Genomic DNA, 23694 nt, shown 5'->3' with positions numbered 1-23694 from the left:
CTCCTATAATACTGACACTGCCCCGCAGTCTCCTTTTGGGATTCTTCCGGTTTTTTTGGACTTCGAATGTTCAGATACCCTGAGGCCAGTCCTCAAACCTTTCGTCTCTATTTGTTCTCTTTCTTGATGAGCTCATCCCATCTCATTGCTTTAAAATTCATTCATGTGCTAATGATTCCCCATGTTAGACCTCCAACTTGGACCTCTCCACCAAACTCCAGACTCGTAAATCCATCTTGTAAATCCACAAATTGAGCTTGACCATGCAATGTCTGACTGGCATCTCAAACAACGCATCAAAACTGAGTTCTTGATTTCTTCTTTGCCCCAAATCTGCCCTTCCTCTAGTTGTCCTGCCTCAGTAAATCGCAACTCCATTCTTTCATTTCTTTTGCCCTCAACTCTTGGGTTTCTCCCACACTTTCAGTGTCCTTATAAGTTTTCATTTATAATTTTTAAACTGATTACATATTGAATGATAATATCTTAAGTATATTGGGCTAATTAAGACAGATTATAAAAATTGATTTTTCTCTTGTACTACTTCTTTTCAGGGTGCCTACTAGAAAACATGAAATTATGCATGAGGCTTGTGTTTGTGGGTCATGTTGATTTCTCTCCAAGACCAGTGATAGTTTACTTGAATCTTGAGAAGTGGTGCTGGCTCGTATAAGATTAATACACAATTGGGGTTATGCAACTATGAAAGAGGTGGGTAATGGCAGTTAGAGGGCAGTTGGTAGTGTAGGTTACATGGGAGCAGGTGTTTGTTGTTTTTTTAAATATATATTAACATATATAGTGCTCAAGTATATATGCTATTTACAGTATATATCTATATCAACATAAAACACAGGTATCTATATGTGTGTACAATATATGTCCTAGTCCGTATATTATCTGGGGAGACCTGTTTCTGGGGGTCAGGGGCCCACACACTTGCTCTGTGGGGAGGAGAGGTGGGGGAGTGACTCGGGGTCACTGGAGGGCACACCATGGAAAAATTAAGGCCTTCCAAGGACAGAAAGGGGGCTCAGGACCTGAGGGGCTGCCCTGCCCATGCAGTCACCCCGGTTTCAGAACCAGCAAACAATTGACATGTTTTGGGTGTTCTGGACTTTTGTGCAAAATGACTTCACTTAAAAAAAAACAACCAAAAAAAAAAAATCCAGCCACATGGGTTCTGAATCAGTGGTTGGGCTCTGAATATCTGTAAGGATTCAGACACAGCTCCCTGACCGTGTGGGTTTCCGGGACTCAGAGGGTCCCATGTGGCCTGGAGAGGAGGTGAGTGGGGCTTTCACTTGCTCAAGAGAATGGCCCCTCTCCTCCCAGCTTCTCAGGGACAGCACTGTCAGCAGATGTCTAGTCACTGAGGAGGACTCTGCCAGTCCTGCTCACTCAGAAAACACCACCCACTGGAGAGGAGACACAGGGGTCCCCCCATTCTCTGGGTGGGGGCTTTCCTGCCATCCGCCTGTCCACCTCCTCGTGGCCCTTCCTCTGATGCTTAGAACCACTGTGCCTTGCCAGCCCTGTGTGGGGTGCCCTGGGGACCCCTGGATCATAACTGACCTCTGCTTCCAGCTTTCTGCTCTGAAGGGAAAGCCCTGGAAGCAGCTCCAGTTCTCATGGTTGTCCCTGGAGCCACAGGTATCAACCAAGTGATGTTACACTTTGGGCCCCAACAGGCTCAGCATGTCCTGTCTCCTGAACCCACTGCCAACCTCAGCGTGGGTGCAAATACATTAAGTGGGAAACTACACCAAGGCACAGTTTTCTCTATTCAGGCTCAGACAAGCTGCCTCCGTGGTTAAGTACTCATGACGCCACGGTCCTTGGACTGAGGGGCGGGCGGGCAGGTGAGTTGGGGGGCGGAGGCCTTCCATGTTTCCGCACAAGTGGGTCAGGGAGGGCAGGACAGTGGGGGAGCCCTGGGCCAGTCTAGTCGATTGCTGGGGAGGTGGGGGTGAGCTAAGGAAACCCCAGCCCAGAATGCTGGGGATGCCCCCACCTGGGGAGAACCGAGGCTCTGCCAGCCCCAGGAGGGTCTGGGGAAAGGAGAGGGCATAGGAGCTTGTGTTCCAGGCTATTGGGTCTCTAGGGAAACTTGCTGTCCTGAGGATGAGCGCTTGTGGTGGAGAGGGTTGGACAGGACCCCCTTGGTAGTCTTGCTGGGAGTTGGGGCACGGGCCCTCTGGTTGGCAGGCAAGGTTCTGGGTGTCTGGGTTCCCCGCCCGGATCAGCTCCCTCCGCCCCCACCGGGGGCTCCCTGGGAGCCTCACCAGCACACCACCATCCACTGGCCTGCAGTCTGCGGGAACCAGCCCAGAGCTGATGGAACCAGACACCAGCAAACAGGATCCAGAGCCCCTGTCCTCACAAGGGCCTTCCTGGGCTCCATGAACTCTGCCCTGCTCAGCCAGCCCCCAAGATGACAGGAGAATCGGTACCCCATCTTCCTTTGGTATCTGCCAACGCCTCCCCGCCCCCGCCCCGCCCCTACCCACCCCAGCCCTGAGTGAGGCCGGATGAGAAGGTGGCTGGGCTTACAACTCCCTGGGCCCCAGACATCATTTTCTGGGGTGGGGGAAGAGGTTGGGGGTCTCACTGGAGGATCTGGGGACTCCAGGAAGGCAGGAGGCCATGGGGAAGCCTTGGCTTGGGTCTCAGCCACTGAGGGTGTCTCCTAGAGACCCATCCTTTGGGGGCCGCGGGGCCAATTTTCTAGTCTTTTGAGAAACACTGCAGGAGTCTTTAGGGCAGGGTGGGCCCAGGCCTGGGGGCACGGATGGGGAGGAATGGAAGAGGCCCTCCTTATTTTTCTGCTTGCCTGACTTTCAGGGCGCTGATGTTTTCTTCTGGCACCAGTGTGTGGAGGAACTTGAAGGTGCTGCTGTAGTAGGTTGGGATGTCTGCGGTGGCCAAAGGCTTGGAGATCCGTGCCACTTCGATGCACTTATCAAATCCCAGGGCCTGACCTCCAATCCTCACCATCTTCCAGAGCCCCCGAGATGCGCTCGTGAACAACAAATTACTAGGAAACCTCTGCTGGGTCTGCTCGTCCATCACCAGGGAGATGTAGCCCTCGATCAGGGAGAAGGAGAAGTGGGTGGGGCCACAGTTACCGCTGGAGGACACTAGGCGGTCCTTCAGTCCACTGGAGTAGAACGTGACGTCCATAAGGAGTGTGGCAACAGTGGGCGGTATGTCAGAGTCCAGGCTGGTGACACAGAGCCTGTTGCTCGGGCTGGACAGTGGGTGGATGATGGGCCTCTGGACGGCCTCAGCCTTCATGAAGCAGTGCGTGATGCTGAGGTTCTCAGCTGCCAGCGTCTCGCTATTGATGACGTGCAGGGTGGTTAACTCTGATGACAAGGTGTGGGTGATGAAGGGCAGGTCCTACTCACACACCAGGATGAAGTCCATCTGGTAGGTGGACAGCGTGGACACAGATGTTCTGATTGGTCATTGGGGCCATGAATGACTTGACGATCTCGGTCATGCCGATGGGCTGGAAACTGGAGAAGCTGCCGCTGCCAGACACCGCACTGAGGGCCAGCCAGGTGGCATCGGCCACACCCAGGTGTTCTGAGGAGGGCAGTTCCAGGAAGCCCTCCTCATCGACAATGATGGTGTAATCCTCTGGCGTCTTGATCAGACTGAAGAATTTGCACCTGGTCTCAGAGGACAGGGAGGCAAGTTTGATCAGGCTGTAGGTGAAGAGTGGGATACTCTCCTTGACAATGCTGGCAACTTGCAGCTGAGGGAGCAGGTGTTTGGAGTGTGGGTTTTGGAGCTGAACAAGCAATCACGTCCTAGTTCCACTGCTTAGCAGCAGGTGACATCTCCGAGCCTCAGTTTCGTCATCTCTAAAATGGGGATAACAATATTTACCATGTAAAGTCATTGTGAGATTTGATAAGATGACGTAGATACAATTTGATATAGCACATCTTCCCCACCCAGGGATCGAACCTGGGTCTCTTGCATTGCAGGCAGACGCTTTACCATCTGAGCTACCAGGGAAGCCTGATATAGCACATAGTGAGCACAAATAAATGGTAGCTAATATCCTGATTTCTCAAGTCTTGACTGATCCCACCTTTGGGGAGAGAGTCCTTGGCTGGCATTCAAGCCAAAATGCTGTTGGTACATGTTCTGAAGTTCCAGTTTCCTAAACCACAGTGTTGAAAACTCTTGGTCATTGTGGAAAGTTCAGTAGATATGAGATATATTATTCCTAGGAATCAGAATTTACCAAAATTACAGGCCCCTGAAGGTGACGTCATTTTAGCAAAAAGATCCTTTGCTACAAAGATGTCACGGTGTGTTTTGTTTGCTTCGTTTGTTGAGTCGCTAAGTTGTGTTTGACTCTTTGTGACCCCATGGACTGTAGCACGCCAGGCTTCCCTGTCCTTCATTATCTCCCCAAGTTTTTGCAAACTCATGTTCATTGAGCTGGTGATGCCATCCAACCATCTCATCCTCTGTCACCCCCTTCTCCTCCTGCCTTCAATCTTTCCCAGCATCAGGGTATTTTTCAGTGAGTCAGCTCTTCGCATCAGGTGACCAAAGCATTGGAACTTCAGCTTCAGCATCAGTCCTTCCAATGAATAGTCAGGGTTGATTTCCTTTAGGATGGACTGGTTTGATCTCCTTGCTGTCTAGGAAACTCTCAAGAGTCTTCTCCAGTACCACAGTAGGAAGGCATCAATTCTTTGGTGCTCAGCCTTCTTTCTGGTCCAACCCTCACATCCATACCTGACTGCTAGAAAAACTATAGCTTTGACTATACGGACATTTGTCAGCAAAGTGATGTCTCTGCTTTTTTATATGCTGTCTAGGTTTTTCATAGCTTTTCTTCCAAAGAACCAGAGTTTTTTAAAATTTTGTGCTTGTAGTTACCATCCACAGTGATTTTAGAGTCCAAGAAAATAAAAATCTGTACTGTTTCCACTTTTTCCCCATCTATTTGCCATGAAATGATGGGATCAGATGCCATGATCTTAGTTTTTTGAATGCTGAGTTTTAAGCCAGCTTTTCACTGTCCTCTTTTACCCCCATCAAGAGGCTCTTTAGCTCCTCTTCACTTTCTGCCGTTAAGAGTGGGTATCATCTGCATATCTGAGGTTATTGATGTTTCTCCTGGCAATCTTGATTCTAGCTTGTGATTCACTCAGCAGAACATTTCTCATGAGGTACTCTGCATATAAGTTAAATAAGCAGGGTGACAACATACAGCCTTGATGTACTCCTTTCCCAATTTGGAACCAGTTTGTTGTCCCATGTCCAGTTTTACCTATTGCTTCTTGACCTGCATACAGATTTCTTAGGAGGCAGGCAAGGTGGTCTGGTATTCCCATCTCTTGAAGAATTTTCCACAATTTGTTGTGATCCTTGCAGTCAAAGGGATTCATTCAACATATAATTTTGCCAGCCTCTGAGCCTATCAGCTGTCAATAGTCACCATCTCACCTGCCCGCTAGGGTTTTCCGATCCTGGCCATCTTCCTCAGATTCAAGAACATCCTTAGGACCAAAGCTCCCTGTCAAAACTCTATGGTCTGATGCTGGAGGTGGAGCCTCCCTTGGAGAACTGTGCAAGTCACACTGAAGCCGACAGCTTCACCCTCGTGGAAGGATACTTTTAGGGTGACTCTGATGAGACTTTGTCGAAGTGGGGCTCTGCCAAGCAGTCTCTACTTTTGACACCCACCGTGGACTTAGGATTCTGCTGGTATCATGAAACATACTTTCTGGAGGAGTGATGCCTGTTCAGCGCTTACTTTGCTTAACCTACTGACCCATCAGGACCTGGCAGGGAGATGACACATTGCTGATTGTCTGATTGAATGGAGCAGCCCATCGATCTGAAATAATCATGGTAATTGATGGTAAAATAGGACCCAAATCAAGGAGTCACAGAGTGATTCTCAGAAACATACCTATTGTATAAAGTAGTGATTCTCAGTGTTTTGCAAAGAGGAGCATGTTGCTACTTGTGTGATTTGCTATTGTTGCTCTCCACCTTTCTTTCATTGAAATAAGCTTTTTAACCTACTTTGAAAGATATACATTAATACTTTTAAAAGAGATTGCAAATTAAAGCTTGTTTTTGGTTTTAAAGGCAATATGTATTTTTAGAATTTGATGACTCTGCTGTACTCCTAATGGCCTCCACTCCCACGGGGATGATGGTGAACACCCTGATGGATGAAATGAGGTCCAGCTCTTCCTTGTGTTCCTCCTGCTTTTAGATGTGTTCCATAGTACCTTTGTCCTGTCATTCCAAGCAGCGGCATGTTGTTGAATAAAGTGAGAACTAGAATAAAAGTGGATGTCATAGCTTTTGGATCTTCCTTGAGAAGAATAGTTCTTTCTCCTGCAGCACTTAATCAGGAATGAATGGAATGAATGTATGATTATTCTTAAATTGTTGCCTGAAAATTGTCATGTCGTTTTTCATTTGTATACGTCACCCTTCATTCAAATAGTATGCTCCTGAAGGGAAGGCTATTCTTTTTTTTTTTTTTTTTTTTGGATTTCAAGTGACAGGGATTTAATTTCATGCAGCTTAAATGAGAGTTGAGATTTATTGACTCCTGTAACTGGGAGAGACAGGGCTGCATTGAAGAAATCAGCCTGTGTAGTCAGGGCTTGCTCTCACTCTCCATGTCTCATCTCATCTCATCTTCTCTTTGTGTTGATTTTATTCTCTCTCATTACCAGGATTTTCCTCTCTGTGGTAGGTGATGGGGGTGGGCAGGGGGAATGAGTGGAGGGCAGGTGACCTGGTAGCCGGTAGCTACAGACTTTCATCATCTCAGCTGTTGTCTGATGAATTTGGCTGGCCTCCGTCCCTGGTTCCTGGAAGAAAACCTCAAAACTCTTGGAATTTCCTGAGTGATAGGAGTGCCTTTGTAATTCATCTGTGGGTTCTTGGACCACACCTGAGTTTATATGAGGTGACTCATTGTTGGCCCCCAGAGAGTTTTAGGATGGGGCCGGCCAGATCAGAAGGGCCAACCATGTAATTAGAGGGTTGGGGCTATGAACCAAGTAATATCAGCCCCACTTTCCATGGGTGAAAGAGAGTGGAGATTGAGTTCAATCTCATGGCCAATGGTCCCATCACATAGCTATAGAGTGAAACCCCAGTAAAAACAACTCTGATGAGTATATCAATGTCCCAGAAGAGTGACTCATCCTGAGGACACAAAAGCTTCGCATTTGGAACCTTCCCACATGGTGCCCCATATGTCTCTTCATTTGGCTGTTCTTGTTTGGTATCCTTTTGCTATAATAAATCTGGATAGTATTTTCCTGAGTTCTATGAGTTGTCCTAGGGAATTATCAAACCCAAGGAGCTCGTGGGAACCCCTGCATTTGCAGCAGTGGGTCAGAAGTGTGGGTGGCCTGGGCTGGTGCCTGCAGTGAGGGTGGGCTGTAGAGGACGGTGCCCTTAACCTGTGAAATTCGACCTAACTCTGGGTAGCTGGGGCTTCCCAGGTGGCGCTAGTGGTAAAAAAAAAAAAAAAAAAAAAATCTGCCTGCCAATGCAGGAGACATGGGTTTGATCTCTGGTTCTGGAAGATCCCCTGGAGAAGGACATGGTAACCCACTCCAGTATTCTTGCCTGGGAAATCCCATGAACCAAGGAGCCTTGTGGGCTACAGTCCATGGGATTGCAAAAGAGTCGGACATGACTGAGCAACTAGACCGGCACCTGCGTCTTTAGTGTACAAAATGCATTGCGCTACCTTTGGTGCGATTTCCAACACTGAAGTGGAAAATTCCACACTAAGACTTCAGTTGGACAGATTGAGTAATGTGGACACCTTTGAAACTGGCTCCACGCGGCGTGAAGAGGAGCAGTTCTGCTGCAGTGGGGGGCGCGGGGAACCATGTCGGGCGACAGAAGCAGTAGTTGTCTCCCACAGCAAAAGTTTGCGTGATTTTCTGGTCTCAGCATGTTGCAGAGACAGTTAGTGTTCATCAAATATTTATTTGCCCCCTTACATATGTCAATATAACCACAAATGGGGTCTGACTTCTTGCTGCTCAAAAGCCAATAAAGGGACAAGTTTGGTGGAAAGGAAAGTTTGCTTTATTTTGGATGCCAGCAACCTGTGTTGGGGGAGGACAGACTGCCGTCCAAAGGCCAGCTCCCCCTCTCCCTGACAATCAAGAGGCAAGAATTTTTATAGGCAGAAGGAGGGGGCTATGTGCAGAAACAGCACAGTCAGCTCTGACGGTCATCTTGAAATTCATCATTGGTGGTCTGACCAGCGTCATCTTGATTATTTTAAGTCCATAATCTTCAGTTCCAGGATTGATTTGTTCCCATTTCCTTGAGGCCAGTTCTCCCAAATTGTGGCAGTTTATGTCATGGCTATAGTCTGGACTTATGCAGTTAACTTCTTCCACCTGGTGGGAGTTTCAGTATCTACAAGACAGCTCATAGGATATGGCTCAGAATATTATCTACAGCCTTTGAGGAGGAACTAAAGGTCCTTGGCTTTGCTTAATGACTACAACTATTATTATTTATTCTTGTTGGACTATTTTCTTTTGTTCCTGCATTTTCTCATTTCTCTGATTAAACTTATTCTTTGGCTAAAGTTTTCCCACAGACAAAAGACGGGGTGAGGATGTGGTGGGGTGGGCGTGGGGAAGGGTCCTAAGATCCCGCTCCATTTCATCAGTATTCCTTACAGTTAAGTTGGGTCCTTATGGCTAGTTCTGGCCAATGGACTGTGAGCAGAATTAACATGAGTAAATTTCAGCCAAAGGTAATTAAAAGCCTAGAGTGTTTTCTTCTCCCTCTTCTTTCCTTGCTGCTCTGACCTTGGCCATCAAGTGTCCCAGTTGGCGTACCACAAGATGGAGAAGGGTACTTGTTCATGTTGGTCTCTGCTGTGTTAAGTCAATGAGATTTGGGGGTTATGGCAGACTGATTAATCCCCCCCCATAGATATTAGGTCCTAATCCCAGAACCTATAAATGGAAAAAGGGTCTTTGCAAGTCTGATTACTTTAAGAATCTTGAGATGAAGTTGTTGTCATGGATTATCTGGGAAAGTCTTAAATGCCATCATAAGTCTACTCATAAGAGAGACAGAGAAAGATTAGACATCCACACAGAAAAGATGAGGTGACCCTGGAAACAGATAGCAGTGATGTGGCCACAAACCAAGGGAATTTACTCTCTCACAGTTCTGGAGGCCCGAAGTCTGAAATCTGTATCATTGGGCGAAAATCAAGATAGCTGCAGGGTCACATTCCTATTGACTTCTGGGGGATTTCTTCCTCACCCTTAGCTTCTGGTGGTTTCAAGCATTTCTTCAGTGTGGCAGAATGAGAACAGTCTCTGCCATCATCTTCACACAAGTTTCTCTTCTGTGTCTTCTCCCTCACGTTTGAGTCTTCTCCCTCATATCTGTGTCTTCTCCCTCACGTGTGTGTCTTCTCCCTCACGTGTGAGTCTTCTCCCTCATGTGTGAGTCTTCTCTCTCATATCTGTGTCTTCTCCCTCATGTGTGAGTCTTCTCCCTCATATCTGTGTCTTCTCCCTCATGTGTGAGTCTTCTCCCTCACGTGTGTGTCTTCTCCCTCATGTGTGAGTCTTCTCCCTCATATCTGTGTCTTCTCCCTCACGTGTGTGTCTTCTCCCTCACGTGTGAGTCTTCTCCCTCATGCGTGAGTCTTCTCCCTCATATCTGTGTCTTCTCCCTCATGTGTGTGTCTTCTCCCTCATGTGTGTGTCTTCTCCCTCACGTGTGAGTCTTCTCCCTCATGCGTGAGTCTTCTCCCTCATATCTGTGTCTTCTCCCTCATGTGTGAGTCTTCTCCCTCACGTGTGTGTCTTCTCCCTCACGTGTGTGTCTTCTCCCTCACGTGTGTGTCTTCTCCCTCACGTGTGTGTCTTCTCCCTCACGTGTGTGTCTTCTCCCTCACGTGTGTGTCTTCTCCCTCACGTGTGAGTCTTCTCCCTCACGTGTGAGTCTTCTCCCTCATGTGTGAGTCTTCTCCCTCATGTGTGAGTCTTCTCCCTCATATCTGTGTCTTCTCCCTCACGTGTGTGTCTTCTCCCTCACGTGTGTGTCTTCTCCCTCACGTGTGTGTCTTCTCCCTCATGTGTGTGTCTTCTCCCTCACGTGTGTGTCTTCTCCCTCACGTGTGAGTCTTCTCCCTCATGTGTCAGTCTAACATGCTCTAGTGACTGTGGGAATGTAAATTGGCACAAGACTTTGGGAGGGCATTTTGACCATGTTTTTCATTTTTTTTTTTTTAAAGAAAAGGCTTACATCCTTTGGCCCAGCATTGTAACTTCTAGGAATGCATCCAGATGGAATATCAAGGGTGCAAGCCATATTTCTCTACAAGGACGGTCACTGACGCATAACATACAATAACCAGAAATGAGACACAATGTAAACACCTAACAACAAGGGAGTGCTGTATCAAAACTAGGTTATGTACATGTACAGATGTTCAAGCCACCATTATTTTTAGTAATGTTGAAGATTCTTTAAAGATGAGAGAATGTCAGCAGTGCATTTTAAGTGGAAAAAAAAGTTTACAAAACTCTGTTTAGTGTGGTTTTGGTGGAATGCATCCTTTGTCCACTTGTCTTCCTTCACAGCAACAGGATGGAGGTGTTCCCACCTCAAGCATTCAGCCAGCACACCCTCCCCAGTCGCCCATCACAAACAGCATTAGGGCACAGCTGCCCTGTGGCTCCCACGCTGCTGATTCCAGTACATATTTGTCATCAAAGTGTGACAGCAAGTGAATACTCAGACTGGGTCAGTAGGAAATGAAACCGTTTTATTTTTCTCTTCATCCTTGATGCCTTAGAAGGATGGAGCACAAATATTTCTCTTCTCCTTCCTGTGTGTTAGTTGCTCAGTCACGTCCAACTCTACAGCCTCATGTGACCCCGTGGACTGTAGTTCCTCTGTCCATGGGATTTCCCAGACAAAAATACTGGAGTGGGTTGGCATGCCCTTCTCCAGGGAAACGTCCCAACCCAGAGATCGAACCTGGGTCTCCTGCACTGCAGGCGGACTCTACCATCTGAGCCACCAGGGATGTAAAAAATTAAATGCTCTTTGCTCTTGAAGTTAAGGCAATTTGCATTTTTGGTAGGACTGATTAAGAGGCTGGATGTAGCAGGCTGTAAATATCTACTGCAGCAAGAACAAGAGAGAGGAAAGGGGTTGAACAAAGAAGTCATTTATTTTGGAGAAACAGGAGTAGACATTACCTTGGAATATAAGCCAGCAGAGATCTGTAAGGTCCTGATAGCATCCTGGGAAGATGGAGGGACCCCAGAAAGGCATGGTCTTGGCATGAGAGAAGGCATAATTCTGAAACTTGTTTAAAAAAAAAAAAGACTGTGTCCCAAATGTGGCACTCAAGAGTCAAGGGCCATATGTAGAAGAGAACCAGTTTCTTAGTGGTCAGCTTGTGGATAATAGAAGACTCTCCCACTTTCTAGTCCCTCCTTGGAATTGCATAGATTTACACCTCTTTGAGAGTTTGAAATTGTCAGAGTCACTCTTGCTGAAATCCCTGCTGAGGGAAGACTATACAGACAGCAACACTTTCAAATACTTCTTTGGTTTGTTCAGTAAGCACAGTTTATAAAGGCTCTCTATTCCTGAACTTTCTCTCTCTCTTTCTTTGAAGTATAGTTGGTATACAGTATTATATAAGTTACAGGTGTACAATATAGTGAGTCCCAAGTTTTAAAGATTATAAATCATTTATAGTTATTATAAAATATTGGCTATATGCTTTGTGTGGTACAATATATCCTTGTAGCTTATTTTGTTTATTTTTTTAAAAGATATTTATTTGGCCTCATCAAGTCTTAGTTGCAGAATCTAGTTCCCTGACCAGGGATTGAACCTGGGCCTCCCACATTCAGAGCGTGGAGTCTTAACCACTGAACCCCCAGGAAGGTCTCCCTTATAGTTTACTTTATACCTAGTACTTTGTACCTCTTAGTCCCCTACCCCTAGGTTGCCCCTTTCCCTCCCCATCTCTACTGGCAACCACCAGCTTGTTCTCTGTGTGTGACAGACACCTTATTCTTAATCACACACTACATTTTTTATCTTCTCTCTCTCTTTCTTTCTCCCTCTCTCTTTCATCTGTGTGTTATACTGACCTCACTGAATGACTTGGGAGGTGTTCCTTTCTTTTCTGAATCCTAGGATAGTTTGTGCAAAATTGTGTTCTCTGAAAGATCTATTGATTCAATTTCATTAATGCTTGTTAGACTATTAAGGCTTTTCATTTTTTCTTAACTCAGTTTTGGTAAGTTGTATTTTTCTAGGAATTTGGTTCTTTCAGTTATGTTGTAAATTTTTTTGCACAAAATTTTTCTTAAACATTTTTCTTAATATTGTGTTGTTTCTTAACATGGGCAATACTTGAAGCTTTGTCTTAATTGTATTTGTTATTTCTCTTTTTTCTTTATCAATTGTTTGCTATTTTTTAGTCTTTCCAAAGGACTTACTTTGTTCTCTTTTATGTTTCTTTTTAGTACCATAAAATTTCCTTCTTACCTTTGTTTTCTTCTGTCTACTGAAATGGAACTTATTTTGCAATTCTTTTTCTAGGTTCTGTAGATGTATGCTTATAGCAATTATTTTTGGCTTTTCTTTGTCACTAATCTAAAATTTTAAAGCCATGAATTTCCATTTAAGTTCTGCTTTAGCTGCATCTTGAAAGCTTTGATACATAGTATTTTCATTAGCATCCAGTTAAATTTTTTTTCAATTTTCATTTTGATTATTTTTGATCTGTAAATTACTTAAAAGTGATTCTTAATTTCAAATATATGGCAGTTTTAGTGGCTCCTTGCTATATTTTATAATATCTTTTGACAGCATTGTAATAAAATGTGTTCTGGCTGATGCCAACTCTTTCAAATGTGTTGAAACATGTGTAATGGCACTTTGTATAGTCAGTTTTTACAAATACTCTGAGTAGCTATTAGGTATAATATTCTATCTATCTGTTTATTAGGTCAAACTTTTTAATTCTTGTATTTTCAAATCTTCTATGTCTCTGGTGATTTTTTTGAATGCTTAGACTCATAATTTCTGTGGGTTTTATTTGAAAATCTATTGCAATGGTGGTGTGCTGAGTGCTAAGTCACTTCAGTTGTGTCCAACTCTGTGATGCTATGGACTGCAGCCCGCCAGGCTCCTCTGTCCTTGGGATTCTCCAGGCAAGAATATTGGAGTGGGTTGCCATGCCTTCCTCCAGGGCATCTTCCCCACCCGGGGACTCAACCCACGTCTCTTACCTCTCCTGCATTGGCAGGCAGGCTCTTTACCACTAGTGCCACCTGGGAAGCCCGCAATGGTGGTGAAATTATTGATTTTATATCATCTGTCAGTTTTTGCTTGATTTATTTTGAGGCACCTAAGTGCATAATAGTTTAGAATTACTTTAATTTACTACCAAACCGAATCTTTTATCATTAAGTAGTGACTCTCCATACCTATAGCAATGCCGTTTGCTTTAAAGTCCACTTTTTTCCCTAAAATTTCTATAACCACAATGGTTTTCCCTTTGACTAGTATTCATCCACATATATATTTTTACCCTTTCCTTTTAATGCTTTTGTATCCAATTGTTTTTAATGTGTTTCTTTTAAAAATCATTTGTTGATTATTATCTTTAACTGGAGAAATTAATCTGTTTTCATTTATTATAATTACTGACATTTTGTGTTTATTATATTGTTCTGTCATTGCTTTTCTTCCAAGGAGCAAAGGTCTTTTAATTTCATGGCTGCAATCACCATTCGCAGTGATCTTAGAGTCCAAGAAAATAAAGTCTGTCACTGTTTCCATTGTTTCCTCATCTATTTTCCATGAAGTGATGGGACTGGATGCCATGATCTTCGTTTTCTGAATGTTGAGTTTTAAGTCAGCTTTTTCACTCTCCTCTTTCACCTTCATCAGGAGGCTTTTTAGTTTCTCTTCACTTTCTGCCATTAAAGTGATGTCATCCATATATCTGACATTATTGATATTTCTCCTGGCAATCTTGATTCCAGCTTGTGCGTCATCCACCCCAGCATTTCACATGTACTTTGCATAGAAGTTAAATAAGCAGGGTGACAATACACAGGCTTGACGTATTTACTTAATTTTGAATCAGTTCGCTGAACCGTGTCTGGTTCTAACTGTTGTTTCTTGACCTGCATATAGGTTTCCCAGGAGGCAGGTCAGGTGGTCTGGTATTCCCATCTCTTGAAGAATTTTCCAGTTCGTTGTGATCCACATAGTCAAAGGCCTTATCGTAGTCAATAAAGCAGATGTTTTTCTGAAATTCACTTGCTTTTTCTATAATCCAATGGATGTTGGCAATTTGATCTCTGGTTTCTCTGCCTTTTCTAAACCCAGCTTGTTCATCTGGAAGCTCTCGGTTCACATCCTGTTGAAGCCTAACTTGATGGATTTTGAGCATTACCTTGCTCCTGGTAAGTCACTTCAGTTGTGTCTGACTCTGTGTGACCCCACAGATGGCAGCCCACCAAGCTCCCCCGTCCCTGGGATTCTCCAGGCAAGAACACTGAAGTGGGTTGCCATTTCCTTCTCCAATGTGTGAAAGTGAAAACTGAAAGTGAAGTCGCTCAGTTGTGTCTGACCCTCAGCAACCCTATGGACTACATCCTTCCAGGCTACTCCATCCATGGGATTTTCCAGGCAAGAGTACTGGAGTGGGGTGCCATTGCCTTCTCCGATTACCTTGCTAGCAAGTGAAATAAGTGCAATTGTGCAGTAGTTTGAACATTCTTGGTCATTGCCCTTCTTTGGTTTTTAAATGAAAACTGACTGAAAGTGTCCAGTCCTCTGGACTCTTAAAGGATGCTTGCTCCTTGGAAGAGAAGTAATGACCAACCTAGACAGTGTGTTAAAAAGCAGAGACATCATTTTGCCAACAAAGGACCATCCAGTCAAAGCTATGGTTTTTCCAGTAGTCAGGTATGGATGTGCGAGTTGGACCATAAAGAAGGCTGAGCATCGAAAAATTTGTGCTTCTGAATTGTGTGCTGGAGAAGACTCTTGGGAGTCCCATGGACTGCAAGGAGATCAAACCAGTCCATCCTAAAGGAACTCGTCCCTGAATATTCATTGGAAGGACTGGTGCTGAGGCTGAAGCTCCAATTCTTTGGCCACCTGATGCCAACAGCCAACTCATTGGAAAAGACCCTGATTCTGGGAAAGATTAAGGACAGGAAGAGAAAGGGAGGGTGAGATGGATGGATGGCATCATGGACTCAACGGACATGGATGTGAGCAAACTCCAGGAGACAGTGGAAGACAGGGAAGCCTGGCTTGCTGCAGTCCATGGGGGTCACAAGAGTTGGACACAACTGAGCGACTAAACAGCGGCAAAACATTGTTGTAATTTTAGTATTTTTAATTAAAATAATTGTAGTTTCTCCTTGTTCCACCATTTCTATGTTCCATTCTCTCTCCTTTCTTATCTTATTTTGGATTGATTGTTCAGTTTTTCTCATTTTATTTTTTCCTATGGTAGTTTAAGAGTTATGCATTCAATTACTTTTGTGGCTATTATAGAAATTTAATATGCATAGTTTATCAAAATGTTACATTATCAACAGTAAACCCTCTTTCCAAGTAACATGATGTCCTTAAAATACTTCAGTTTCAGTTGTTCCTTCTAACATTGTGGTATTATTACTGTGTATTTTATTTCTATTTTTAAATTGCTCCCTAAGAACATTATTATTATTATTAGCTTATTCTTCTTATTTTATGTATCAATGTTTTTCCATATTTACCCACATATTTCCCCCTTTCTTTGTTTTTCTTTCTGTGTCTCATTCTTTCCATCTGGGATAATATCCTTTTTTCCTGAAATAAATGCTTAAGGATTTCCTTTAGTAAGAGTTTGCTGCTAGCAAACTCTCTCAGTTTTTGTTTTTTTTAAAAGCTCTTTATTTTATCCTGGTCCTGGAAGGACACATGTGATGTATACAGTCTTTTCTTATGCAACTGTTAGTCTTTCCATTAAAGTGTTCTGTAACAGAAGAGGATTTAAAACCCATCTATCAGCATTGTTGTCCTTCAATGGAAACAAGGTATACCTTTATCTCGATGGTGAATTTAGAGAAAATTGGAACCACTATTCCCCTTCTACTGAAAAAATAAAAAGGCCCTCTCAAGCACCACCGAGGTGGAAATGTTCATCTCTTGATTAAAACACATAGCTCTAAAGGTCTTCTATTAAAATACAACTTCTCACCAGTAGGAAGGAATGTTAAGGGATATTTGTTATTCACTGTCAGCTTCACACGGTGAGTTAATTCATGGGCTGCTAGGTAATGTCGTCAGCTTGGAGGAAGGCCACATAGGATGAACAGGAAAACTAATTTTGGGTAGAAGGAAGGAAGGAAGACAGCTCTCTTTTTGCCCAAGAAGTCAGTCCTGGAGACAATGTAGGACAATCTCGACAGGAAGCTGCTGGCAGGAGGGCACTGGTTCTCGGGGGTGGGTAGGTGGGTGGTGGAGTGTTGACCACGAGTTTCCATGTTCTTGTCAATTCCCAGCTCTGAACTCTTCAGCCCATGCCTGTGGCTTCTTCCTCAGTCTCAGCCTTGAGAAAATAAAGTGTCAGAGGAGAATGTTCTCCACTGAGCTGAGTTGCTGCTTCCCTCCCCACTCCACCTCAGAATTCTATTTTACACACTTCTCCCCACTTCTCGTTGTTCCCACTTTCTCTTAGGTCTTAGCTTTTAATCATGCTTGAGTCTCAAAACCAAAACCTGTTACTGGTACCAGTGTAATACAGTAGTCACCGTCAAAAACTTGGAAAATCCAGAAAAGTCTGAAGAAGGAAAAGAAAACCCCCAAATCCACTTACTATTAGAGGATAATGACCTTTATCATTTTTGCATAATATATTTTGAATTTTTTGGTACGTGTGTTCCTTCTCACTCTCTTTATCTACCCTCCCCCCACATACACAAAATTGGGATGATTATGAAGATTAATTTTCTCATTTACTTTGTCTTCTCATTAAAATGCTTTTCTTCATGTTGTTAATATATTCCTTCTATCTTGGTGCTGTTTCCTTCCATCTTCCTTTCCCTCGTAAACATCAAGTCCTCCTTCAGTCCTCACATTCTTGAAGACACAGTCCTGTACCAGCAAATCCCGCTCCCCATCCCCACCAGATGTTGGCAAATGCTGTCAAAGAACTTGGCACTGGCAAATCTGACAGACCCTTATTCTTTCCTCTTATTATTGAACTTGCAGTGACTGTTGTCTCTATTGGTTACGGCCTCCTGGAAACACTCTCCTTCCTCCATGTTCATGAAAAAGTTCACCCTGCTTTTCTTTTTCTATTTCCTTCTCAGAATGCATCGCCAGCTTCTTCAGGTAGCCTTCCTCGTGAAGGGCAGGTGGTCTTCACGGATCTGTCCTTGGCCCTTCCTCATTCTCCAGCCTCTGGACAATCACATCTGTACCAGTGATTGCATCTCGAGTTCAGACGTTTCTCTAAACACGCAGCTCTGGATGTCTCACTGGCATGTCAAACTCAACAGGACTGAAGCAGAGCTCACATGGCATGTGGGAGGGTTTCAGGGGCCAGAATGAAAATAGTGTCCATCATTCTGGCCACCTTCTTTGCCTAGAACCCAGGCACATGGGTGCCCCTAATGCTGGGAAATGGAGTAGCTGGATGCCCAGGAGGGAATGACACTCAGCTGGGAGAGCAGCCAGCTAGTGTCCATCACGTCTGCTTGTAAGGAACAGGATATGACAAAACCCACCAAAGGGATGGCTTCTGAAGAGGCTACTGTTAACTGCTCAGAATGGCAAAATGGGAGCTCCTTGGAAACAGTCTTTCAGGAAAGTGTGGAGCTGACATCATTCTGGAGGTTCTGCAAAGAGAAGCCAGAAAACAAGGACAGATATTAAAAGCCGCACATGAAACACGATTTGCCTGTCCATGAAGCCAACCAAGATGAGCTCAGTGAAAGGGCATGAGGTCAGCAGGGACGCCTCTGAAGCATCCAGATGCTCGGCACAGAGACTTTCAGTGCCGTTTCGGGAGGACACAGGGACAGCTGAGGCAATGCTTTGGGCCTGCTTTCATTTCACACTGTTTTCTTTCCATTTCAGTTGCAACTTTGAAAGTGTTTTATGCTTTGAGATTTCTGGTCATTTTCAAAGAGAGCTGAAGTATTTCAGTTTTGTTTTTACTCTTGATCCCTCTCCTTAACCCTCCCAATCTTTATATTCTTTTATCTTTTATTGCCAAGTATATTTTAAAAGGGAAATCCCTGCTAGTGAAGTGAAAGTCGCTTCAGTTCAGCTCAGTCACTCAGTCATGTCCGATTCTTTGCAACCCCATGAACCAGCAGCATGCCAGGCCTCCCTGTCCATCACCAACTCCTGGAGTTTACCCAAACTCATGTCCATTGAGTCGGTGATGCCATCTAACCATTCCATGGACTATACAGTCCACGGAATTCTCCAGGCCAGAATACTGGAGTGGGTAGCCTTTCCCTTCTCCAGGGAATCTCCCCAACCAAGGGATCGAACCCAGGTCTTCCACACTGCAGGCAGATTCTTTACCAACTGAGCCACAATGAAAGCCTGAAATTCCTGGTAGCTCAGCAGTAAAGAACCTGCCTGTAATGTAGGAGATATGGGGTCGATCCTTGGGTCAGGAAGATCCCCTGGAGAAGGAAATGGAAGACCACTCTGGTATTCTTGACTGGGTAATTCCATGGACAGAGGATCCTGGCAGGCTACAGACCATGGCGTTGCAAGAGTCGGTCATGACTAAACCACCACCACCATCTTCTTAGAAGGCGTGGCTTCAGAAGATGAAGGAGGCTGAGCGCAAGCGCAGACCGGGTGCTTTCCTTCCTGTGATCATTCTCTTTGAGCCATGACTTATCCTCTATACGAAGTGTGAGATATCAGTCCCATCAGAGCAAAGAATGGGCTTGACAGACAGAAGGAGCATCCTTAGAACACCTGTGAACATTTCCTTACTTGCAAAACAAGGATGGGGGTGAAAACAAATCATTCTTACCAACCATCCTTCTCCTTATAAAAATGCTTAGGGAAAATTGTCTTTCAATTTTCTGGCCAGTAAGTTTCCGTGTATACTAAATAATAGTGTTTAGAAGTCTACGTTGATTTATCCATAACCAAGTCTTCTGTCTCTCCCTTTTCATTCTCCTAAACCGCTACCATCTCTTAATTGCTTTGTCTGCTTTTAGGTTTCTTGTGAGGTACCACTCTGGGGGAAATTAGAAGCATTACCCTTTAAGCCAGACCACTAGCAAACCTGAGCTCTGCCACTTACCAGCTGAGTGATGGTGGTAAGTTCTTTAACATCCCTTCATCCCAGTTTCCTCGTCTATAAAATGAGGAAAATAAATGATAAGACCTGTCCAAAAGGTGGGTACGAGGATTAACTGAGTTAACTTTTGTAAAGCCCTTAGGGCAGTGCCTAGTGTGAGTTTAGCTTCTGTTAATATTATTATTTTAATCCATTCAGAAAGCCAGGGTCAGAAAGTTGAGGCTATCAATTTTCCTGCTAAAATCTTCAGTGGCTCTGCATTGCCAAGGAAACAAAGAGTGAATGTCATTCAGGGTTCTTTGTGATCAGGCCAGGATGCCCCTTCTAGCACATTCTCTTACTCATCAGAATCAGCCATGAGTTTATCCTTCACACACACCAGTCTCTTTCTTGCTCTCCACAGTAGTACGTGACATTCTCTTTGCCTGGAGTTTTCTCTTTCTAGGTGAAAGTCTCACTTCTGACAGGCTGCTTTCCTCTGATCCTGGGCAGATTATGACTTACTCATGGCTGTCAACCTGGGGCTTCTCCCCAGCTCCCAGCACACCTGCAACTACCTGGGGGAGAGGGCAGGTGTGTGCTGATGAGCTGGTGGCCCCAATGAGAAGAGCAGGATGGTGTCTGTTCCCAACTGGACACTTGGCTGTGCTCACGGCTAATCTTTACATTTCCAAGAAATGACATTCCCTCACGTATAAAATGACTAGACAAGACATTTTCTGCCCCTATTCTCAGAGTCACTAAAAGTTTTGAATGATGTCAAAGGCAAGAACATTTTGTGAGAAGAATAATAAGTTTTGAAAATATACAAAAGATCATCATTATTCTGATAGACAGGATTGAGTGGAAAGAGCATGCCTGAAACTTTGATTTGTCACAGACAAAATCAGCACCAGCTTGAGTGTCTACTATGTATTATGGTCTCATTTAATTTTTACAACCTCTGAGTCAAGGCTCAGTGAGGTATAGGAATTTGCCCAAGTTCCCACGGTTGGCTGGTGATGGATTCACAGGCTGAGACTACAGATTGAATCCAGACCCTTCTGGCTCTGAAACCTCGGTTCTTCACAGGGGCTTCCTGCTTCCAGACCCCACGAGTGATGTCAGTAGCGTGCATAGAATTTGGAGCCGCATCTCTGGAGCAGAGGCTTTTCATCATGAACAGCATCTGACTCATCCGAAGAAGCTTCTCCAAAACACTGTCACCCAAATGCAGCCCCAGAGATTGGATCCATTAGCCCTGGGAAGGGCCAAGGTCTCTGCATTTTGAAAAAATTTCCCAAGAGGTCCAACCATTCACACCTGTTAAAAACCCCTACCCTTAAAGCTTCATTAGTTGAGCACAAATAGCATGCCAGTCTTTGTGTAGGCCTGGGGCACAGATATAAAGAAGTCTGACTCTCGCCCTTAAGATCTTCGGTTTTAGAGGAGAATTGATATGTTGACTCTGCAACACACAGCAATATGTGCTAATGACACTTATGAGCAGTGCTAGGAGACTGTGGAGGAGCAGATGGCAGACTCCACCTGAGAGCCCAGGAAGGCTTCTCAAGAAAGTTAACACCTGAGCAGAGGCTCGAAGGATGTGCAAGTGTTCATCAGTTGGAATCAGTGGCCTTTCTCAAGCATGCAGTTCAGTTCAGATTTTGCTATTGGAAAGAGTACTCTGGAGATTTCTAGAAGGATGGGTTGGAGAAGGAAAAACAGACCTACAGCAAGTCAGCCTCCCAGTCCCAGATGACCTTCACCTGGGGTCCAGGTCAGCTCTCCCATTCACACTGGAGCCCTTAGCATCAGGGTCTGCACTCGAGGTCAGCTTGGGCTTTCCTTTCCTGCATTCTCTCTGACCCTTCTTCTTTCCTGTATTCTCCCTCCTCCCCTCCCACGGCGACTGCTCCTCATCCTTACTCTCTTTACCCGGCCGTCAGACGACCCTAAACCTCACAGTTCACAGTTCCTTCTCTGACCTCGCTTGCCTCACCACACAGCCTGGACAGAACCCTTTGATGGTCATTGGCAATGATGTACTGGCTAATGAGGTTCCTTTGCCCAAATACAGAGAAGAGTTTGTTTTTTTTTAAATATTTTAAATTGAACTTTTAATTTTATGTTGGAGTGTAGCTGATTAACAATGTCATGATAGTTTCAGATGGACAGCAAAGAGACTCAGCCATACATATGCATGTATCAAATCTCTCCCAAACTCCCCTCCCATCCAGGCTGCCACATAACATTGAACAGAGTTCCCTGTGTTACACAGTAGAACCTTGTTGGTTATCCACCCTGAATATAGCAATCTGCACATGTCCATCCCAAACATAAATGAATCACCTTAAAAGTATTATCTGGGGGAATCCCTAGTATTTCATGTAAGAAACATGGTTAGACCATTCTTGCCTGGAAGACAAACATCTATCATACCTTCTAGTTGCTTTCTCGCCATCGACTATTCTATGATTATGATTATTTTATTTTCTCAAGATATAATTGACATACAACATAATGATTCAATGTTGGTATATATTGTGAAATGATCACCATGATAAGTCTAGATAATATCTATCACCATACAAAGTTACAGAACTTTTTTCTTGTGATGAGAACTTTTACAACTTGTTCTGTTAGCAACTTTCAGATATGCAACACAGTATTATTAATTATTACTAAGTAATAATTAATTAGGGCTTCCCAGGTCGCTTAGTGGTAAAGAATCCGCTTGCCAATGCAGGAGGATGTAGGAGACACAAGGTCAATCCCTAATTGGGAAGATCCCCTGGAGAAGGAAATGGCAACCCACTCTAGTATCCTTGCCTGGAGAATGCCGTGGACAGGGGACCCTGGTGGGCTGCAATCCGTGGATTCACAGTCAGACACCACTGAGCACAGATGCGCGCACACACATTCGTCACAGTCACCACGCTGTATGTTTCATCACCACCCACTGACCCTTCTCCCATCTCCTCCCATCTCTTCCAAGCTTCACACACGCTCACCTCTTCCCAACATTATACCATCTGCTTCTCTAACAGTGGCTCTTTAGCCCTTTCCTCCTTTCCTCGTCAAGCTACTAGACCAGGTAATTACCTTTTTCTCCCTGTTTTCATTCCAGGATAAAAGCTATTTACTTACACATATCTCATTAGAATTAAAATATTCTTTCTTTCACTGCTATTTACGTACACCTTTTCTTCTGTCTTTTATGACTTCAGTTTGGTATGTGTCTTGAAAATTTTCCTTCACTAGAGACAAACTACTTGGGCTCAGATGCTGTGTCTGATTCACCTTGGTTATCTTGCAATACCTTGTACAGTGAAATGTGATCTTTGCTCAGATGTTACCTTCTCATAAGGTCTGCACTTTTCATCCTTTTTAAAATTCCAGCTTACATCCCACCTCTAGTATTCCTGATTCCCCTTACCTCTTATTAATTGAAATACATTTAAGGCAAATAAGTGCCTTCTAAAAATACCTTCCTGGGACTTCTCTGGCAGTCCAGTGGTTAGGACTCAGTGCTTCCCCTGCAGGGCCCATAGATTTGATCCCTAGTTGGGAACTATGATTCTGCAGGTTATGCAGCATGGCCAAAAAAAAAAAAAAATTCTTTCCCAATAATTTATAAATGTGTAGCTGAGAGATTTGGGATTATCAGAGTCTGATCAAAGTGAATGAGTGATCTACAACAGTATGGAAGTTGTGATTAATAAAGAACTCAGTCAATTGTCTTGTACTTTATATACTGGATGATTTGAATAGGATCTGCAAGAAGGAAGGATAGTTGAGAGGTCTCCCTCTATTGAGGGGCAGGGAGCAGACAGTGTGCTGGTTGCCCGCATGTGCTGTCTGGTCTGCTGGACTAGCCCAGGCCTGTATGGGAGATGGTGGTTGCTTCAAGCTGACTCAGACCTTGATGCCAGGCCACCAGACCTTAAGATACTGACCTACAGCTTAGACAGGACCTCCAGTTCAGTTCAGTTGCTCAGTTGTGTCCGACTCCTTGCGATCCCATGAATTGAAGCACGCCAGGCCTCCCTGTCCATCACCAACTCCCAGAGTACACTCAGACTCACGTCTATCGAGTCCATGATGCCACCCAGCCATCTCATCCTCGGTCGTCCCCTTCTCCTCCTGCCCCCAATCCCTCCCAGCATCAGGGTCTTTTCCAATGAGTCAATTCTTCGCATGAGGTGGCCAAAGTACTGGAGTTTCAGCTTTAGCATCATTCCTTCCAAAAGAAATCCCAGGGCTGATCTCCTTCAGAATGGACTGGCTGGATCTCCTTGCAGTCCAAGGGACTCTCAAGAGTCTTCTCCAAC

The 23694-nt window shown here is 44.5% G+C and overlaps 1 non-coding gene and 1 pseudogene across 1 annotated transcript; both read right to left on the bottom strand.

The window, feature by feature from the left end:
- Positions 1-2817: 2817 nt before the first annotated feature.
- The window catches only part of LOC101111200 (cytosolic arginine sensor for mTORC1 subunit 2-like), a 70008-nt pseudogene continuing 49131 nt past the window's right edge, over positions 2818-23694 (bottom strand).
- On the bottom strand, positions 3958-4029 carry TRNAC-GCA (transfer RNA cysteine (anticodon GCA)). The gene has a single exon. It is a non-coding gene; the product is annotated as a tRNA-Cys (tRNA).

Source organism: Ovis aries, chromosome 8, assembly GCF_016772045.2.
Source record: "Ovis aries strain OAR_USU_Benz2616 breed Rambouillet chromosome 8, ARS-UI_Ramb_v3.0, whole genome shotgun sequence".
NCBI lineage: Eukaryota > Metazoa > Chordata > Mammalia > Artiodactyla > Bovidae > Ovis > Ovis aries.
This window is presented reverse-complemented; position numbering and strand designations above follow the sequence as displayed.